The sequence below is a fragment of the Thalassophryne amazonica genome, chromosome 19 (genome assembly GCF_902500255.1).
Source record: "Thalassophryne amazonica chromosome 19, fThaAma1.1, whole genome shotgun sequence".
Classification (NCBI taxonomy): domain Eukaryota; kingdom Metazoa; phylum Chordata; class Actinopteri; order Batrachoidiformes; family Batrachoididae; genus Thalassophryne; species Thalassophryne amazonica.
Genome location: NC_047121.1, coordinates 24,266,922 through 24,273,719, shown reverse-complemented (window position 1 = coordinate 24,273,719; position 6,798 = coordinate 24,266,922).

Sequence of the window (6,798 nt, the reverse complement as noted above, 5' to 3'; positions counted from 1 at the left end):
TTTGACACTTTATAAAGGTAATTTGAGGTCTTGTGTGAAAGACTGTACAACAAAACACAAATGCACATTTTGAACAATATATACAAAATGTCTATGCGTTTTGCTCGTATCATCTCAAAGCAAATTCTGTCTGCTATTACACAAAGATTACATCACAAACTTCTACTTCTACTCTGTTTTGGAGTGTTCTGTGCTGCTCCTAAAGCAGCTTTCATTCACACTTTGGCTCCTTACAGTTTGAGGAGCGGCCCTCCCCCTCGCTCCATTGATATGGTATACAGTGCTTTACGCCGAGAAAGCAACAGAGTGATCCAGTAACATTCACATGCAAACTAGTGGAGCAATCCTGATAGTTACACACTCATTGTTTGAGCATGTGAGATGGTCATCAGAGGCTCTCCATCTGCCTGTGCGTAATGACACAGGGCGCATTGGAGACCAATAGTGTGTACTCATTGGAGCACCCAAGGGGCTATTCAAACGGGCCAACTAGTAACATATCACTCCTGAAAATGATCTTTTGCTTTTCATGTGAGGAAAATCTGCCCTACGATTGGATTTTGGAAAACCATGTGACAGTGAACCAATTCCGTTTGGACACTCACATTGCGCACGTCATCACACAGCTTCTATGAGGAGTACAAAGATGGCCGATGGCTGGCTTTAAAGTCAGCGGAGTTAACTTTTCAGCAAAAAAAAAAAAGTAAGTTTCTATCTCATATCATTAAAAATGTATTTATAATTTAATAAAGCTTGGTCTTAGCCATCGTATATGATCGCACGGCCCCAGAGGGTTAATCCCTTGAGGCAAAGTCCATACATGTGATAAGAAAAAGCACACTCAAAGCCTCTGTGATGTTGAGCTGCGATCGCTTTGGCCAGTGCACATGCATGAACGGGTGTTTTTCCTCAATTTTCTTCTCTCTGCTTGCCGCATTTACAATATGAAAAGAAAATCCATGATTTCCCTTTGATCTTTTGGTGGAAATACTTTATTTTTTGGCAGAAAAGGCACACCCAAAGCCAAATAAAATGTTCACAAACCCATTTGTTATGGATGCACACTGCCTTTGCACACGTGAAAGTCAGGCCATTTTGACATCTCTGACTGGTGGAAAAAAAAAAATCTTCCCCTTTACCATTGGTGGAAATGCATGACATCAACATATATTGACCCCCTCCCCCATTCCTCACAAGGGTCGGTCCAGATTTCACTCAAATTGAGGAGAGGGGGAAAAAAAGCTTCCAAGGTCCCCACACTGCCTCCAAATGGAAACACGAGGAAGTGTCAGGTGTGTGACCTATCCAACACAAGTCAGAGAAGTCTTTATTTGGACAGGAATTGTTTTTCTGAGTGACACAAATAAAATTTGTGTAGCATCTTATTTTTTTGTAAATAGATGAAAAACAAAAAAAAATGACTGAAGCATTTCCTGCACTTTTAATGTAAATAGCTATGTTTAAGTGCCCCTTCACACATAACACAATTGAATCCGACTAGCGCACGAAGGAGGAATTACATGCCATTCGTGACAAATCGGAACCACCTCAAATGCCTCATACACCTGTTGCGACAACTATTCACGCACACAAGCGGCCAAAAGACAGTGAATGCCCTGTGCGAATGCCCTGGATGCCTTGCTGGAGAGGTGTTCCGGGCATGTCCCATTGGGAGAAGACCCCGGGGAAGACCCAGGACACGCTGGAGGGACTACATCTCTCAGCTGGTTTGGGAACGCCTTGGGGTTCCCCCGGAGGAGCTGGGGGAGGTGTGTGTGGATCGGGAGGTCTGGGCGGCTTTGCTTGAGCTGCTGCCCCTGCGACCTGACTCCGGATAAAGCGGAAGAAAATGGATGGATGGATGGATGCCCTGTGCGTGCTCAGTCTATCCCCTTCTTGAAAGGTCTTGGCCAAATTCCAGTTGTCACACACATCTAACTCGCTACACACTTAGAAAAGGCGGGGCTATTCATGCTCCTGGAATGATAGCAGGCAGCAAGCGATCAAATTCGACCTGGCTGTGAAAGTTGTCAAAGTGCAACATGAGTGTGGCATCACCTAGCAACACACATGGGTGTAACGGTGTCGAATTCCCCCCCCCCACACACACACATACACACACAGTGTGTCATCCCCTCGACGTTGGCATGCTGTCCTCACGGGAAAATAAATTAAAACACATATTGCTTCAGCTGATCACTGCATCAGCGCACTGCTACACTGGTGAATATTGTGCTATGCAGGAAAAAAAAACCACGGGATGCCCCGCGAGGCCCGCGTCACTGCGGGATTTCAGCATATTGAAATAATTAAAACACAGATCACATTTGCAACAGATCACGGTGCGCTAGGCACTCCATGCTGGCTGATGTGTTCACGACACAAGAGCCCAGCTCTTCAAGAGACGGGAGCCGGCCGGCTCGAGCGCACCAGGTGATGTATGTAAAACATGAAAGAGGGAACAGTAATCCACATCATTTCATTACATCCTGGTGTAGGTCTAGGCGAAAGCTATATCTGCTTTTTATAACAGGAATTAAGTACTATAAATTGTGGTGTTTTATTCATTTTTCTCTCCGTTGCTGTGTGCGTGACTTTCCATGTGCTTGCACTGTGTTCATGCGCGCGAACAGGAGTGTACACAAAATCATTGCCCTGGTATTGTGCACACCTCTCCAACTGTGTGTTCCTCTTGACATCAGGTGGAATGCTTCCTGGTTACCCAATTCATTTTTGGTTAGCAGATTTTCTTCCGGTTTCTGTGTCTTTCGTTTCATGTGTGAAGGGGCCCTAACTGTTGTTTTTGACATTTGAACATATGTTTTTGAAATTTACAAATATATTTGCATTCTAAGTTATAAAAAATGGTTTGTTAAAAATATTTGTGGTTTTCACAGTAAAAAAACAAAAAACAAATAAAAAAAGCAAAACAAAACAAAGAAACAAAAAAAACAAACTTTTTTTTAATTCAGATTTTATGTTTAGGTGTGAATTTAGGTTCACTGTGTAAATGCAATATGTCAGTATGTCAGAATGAAACAAAAACTTTAAAGTTACATACAGTAGGTGATATTTAAAAACAAAGTTACCAAACAAGACATAATAGTCAAAAACAGCCAGTTATACCCTGGCCTCCAGATGGTTAAAATGTATCTGCTGTGTACTGCACACCAGAGCAGAGAGTAATATGACATGCATCACCTTTTATCATCATTCACTTGAGTCTCATGTTGCTGTTGTCCATTTGACTGCCCCCATATTGTTCAGGGTTGCCACAGCGGATACAGCCACATCTGCATCGGCATTTGGCACAGGTTTTACGCTGGATGCCCTTCCTGACGCAGCTCCAGTTTTACCTGGAGAAACACACACAGCCGCTGGTGTTCCGAAGAGGTCTCCCATCCAAGTACTAACCAGATGCTGCACGGCTTAGCTTCTGAGATCTGACAGGTTCAGGCTGACACAAAGCAGACCAGCTGCATTCACTTGAGTCTCATAAATGTCACAAATTGCTCAATTTGCAACCTGATTGATTTTCACAAAGTATATGATTCAGTTGCCCGGGCTGTTCTCTGACAGACCAAAATAATTAATGGGATCCCCAAGAGGTTGCTGGATATCATTCCAAGCCTATACAGGTGATATGAGTGCTGTGTAGTGTGGGTGCAGAATGTATGAATTTTTCCCAGTGAATATTGGCATTTGTCAGAAATGTGCTCTGGCTCTGACCCTGACCATTGCTTGCATGGATTAAGTATTGGGTAGAGTTGTGGAAATGTTTAGGATCCTTTTATTTTTGGGGTCATTGTCATGCTGGAAGACCCAGCCATGACCCATATTCAATGCTCTTACTGAGGGAAGGAGGCTGTTTGCCAAAATCTCGCAATACATGACCCCATCCATCCTCCCTTCAACACGGTGCAGTCGTCCTGTCCCCTTTGCAGAAGAGCACCGCCAGAGTATGATGTTTCCACCCCCATGCTTCACGGTTGGGATGGTTTTCTTGGGGTTGTTCTCATCATCTAAACATGGTAAGTGGAGTTGATTCCAAAAAGCTCTATTCTGGTCTCATCTGACCACATGACCTTCTCCCATGCCTCCTCTGGATCATCCAGATGGTCACTGGTGAACTTTAAACAGGCCTGGACATGTGCTGGCTTGAGTAGGGGGACCTTGCTGCCCTGCAGGATTTTAAACCATGACAGCATCATGTGTTATGAATGTAATCTTTGTGACTGTGGTCCCAGCTGTCTTCAGGTCATTGACAAGGTCCTCCTGTGTAGTTCTGAACTTTCTCAGAATCATCCTTACCCCACAAAATGAGATCTTGCATGGAATCCCAGACCGAGGGAGACTGTCATCTTGTGTTTCTTCCACTTTCTAATAAATAATCATAACAGTTGTTGTCTTCTACCAAGCTGCTTGCCTGTTGTCCTGTAGTCCATCCCAGCCTTGTGCAGGTCTACAGTTTTGTCCCTGGTGTCCTTAGACAGCTCTTTGGTCTTGGCTATGGTGGACAGGTTGGAGTGTGATTGACTGAGTGTGTGAACAGGTGTCTTTTACACAGGTAACAAGTTCAAACAGGTGCAATTAATACAGGTAAAGAGTGCAGAATAAGAGGGCTTCTTAAAGAAAAATTAACAGGTCTGTGTGAGCCAGAATTCAGGCTGGTTAGTTGGTGTTCAAATACTTATTTGCAGCAGTAACATACAAATAAATTATTAAAAAAAATCATACATTGTGATTTCTGGATTTTTTTTTTTTAAGATTATGTCTGTCACAGTGGACATGCACCTAAGATGAAAATTTCAGACCCCTCCATGTTTCTAAGTGGGAGAATTGCAAAACTGCAGGGTGTTCAAATACTTATTTTCCTCACTGTATATCTCCCACACTATACAGAAGATTTTACTTGATAAGTGCCATTGATAAGTGTGAACACAACAAGCAGTGCCTTATCCCCTCAGACTACTATTCACAGTGTACACAGACTCTACACATGCCCACAAGCATTAGCGCCCAGTAGACCATATGCTCATGATGGACTAGTCAATGAAGTGGCTAGTGACAATGGCCCACAGAAAAAAAGATAACTTGAATGTACAATGAATGCAAATGATAAGTGCGTCTGTGCTCCTTTTACATGGGCAAGGGGAAGAGTCAGATACAAAGTGAAGTGTTGCACTGGTTGGTCTTGGAAATGTTTATTGTCTTTGTATGTTTAATTAATAGGTAGTGGCCAGAACTGGACTGTTGCAATGGGGAGAAAAAAAAAAAAGGGGGTGCAGGCTTTAATCACAGAATGTATTGAATCTGTTGAATGATGAGCTGTTGAACTGGAGAAAGGGGTAATGAATCATAAAAGGGGGGCTCTGTTCCAGAATGCGGAGTTGTGTTGTGAGTGTTGAAACTTTGCTATTTAACGTCCAGAATGTGGGACCAAAGAAAAATGTGAACTCGGTAAATAAGCTGTACACCTTTTTACACATTTTCAGTAAATGTCATAGCACAATTTACAAGGAGTTGGCTTTGCTTAATTCACAGTTGACAGGATTTATTACCAACAGTAGAGAACATATTTAAGTGGACTGCAAAGGCTGAATACTGGCATCCGGCCAGACTGATTCTGGTGGACCTCCTGGGCCAAAGGTGCTGGTTCAGATCACAGGACAATGAGCAGATGATGAGTGTTTCAACATTATTGATAAAGTAAAGATTGAGGAGATATGCTGTAGTTCAGTGCAGCTCAATGTTGATCTCCCCATAGAATAGCACCGTTCTCCACCCTCATGGTTTCAACATGGGTCAGTATTTTTATGACTTGCGGAAGGCTAAACCAACTCCTAGGAAGGTTCATTTGTGGACATTGTGGCCATGCTGGATGAAGCAATTTGATGTTCAATGTTTTGTTCAAGGGCCCTTGACACAGAGACCCTCTTTGTGTCAAGTGCCCTTGAGCAATGAATAGAATTTCTTTGCTGCTGGTGGAGGACCTGTTTGACTTACTGAACTGTGGTCTTCCAGTTCCCTGTTACTAAGAAAGTACATTTACTGGTCCCATCTGTGAAAAATGGTCACAGCTGGTGATGCAGCAGAATCAGTATTACTGGAGCAGAGGCAATAGTATTAATGGCAAATAAAAAATTTAGCTCACGTCTGCTGGTGAAATACATTTTGGAGAAGTGTGTGGTTCTGGTATCTGTTACCAGGATGTTAAAGCTACCATTGGGGGACATTTTAAAGGGAATTTAAAATGTTGGATCTTTGTAGATTTACACAAATGCTTCACTCCAACAGTTAAATTTTATACCACTGTCATTCATCAACAGGCGAGCAGTTTCATGAAGGCAACAATCTCAATTTTAATACCGTCACTTTGTCAAGTATGAATTCTATGTTCCTGAATTTCTTCAGAAATCTGTTGCTGAGATGAGGTGGAAGACAGAAAAAAAAAAGAAAACTGTAATATTTTGCACTTAAAATGGGGACAGACTCTCAGTGCTTATCGATAAATCCTCCACTTCAATTCAAAGAACCAACCCATCTGAAAAAAGTAAACTTTTAGACACAGCTGGGTTCAGGAAAAGAACATAATCCATATCCCCTGTAGTGCCTGGGCTCGATTCACCCTAATTAAATAAATACATTAAAGTCTCAACAAAAACCTGAGTTTTGAACTGCAGACATAGACGGTGTCTTCACTCTCAGTTGAGAAATTCCTATGTCATTTGGTGATCTTAAGATAAGCTTGGAGACATCCCCCATGGGCCAGCACTGGGCTTCACAGCAAAGCAGGAC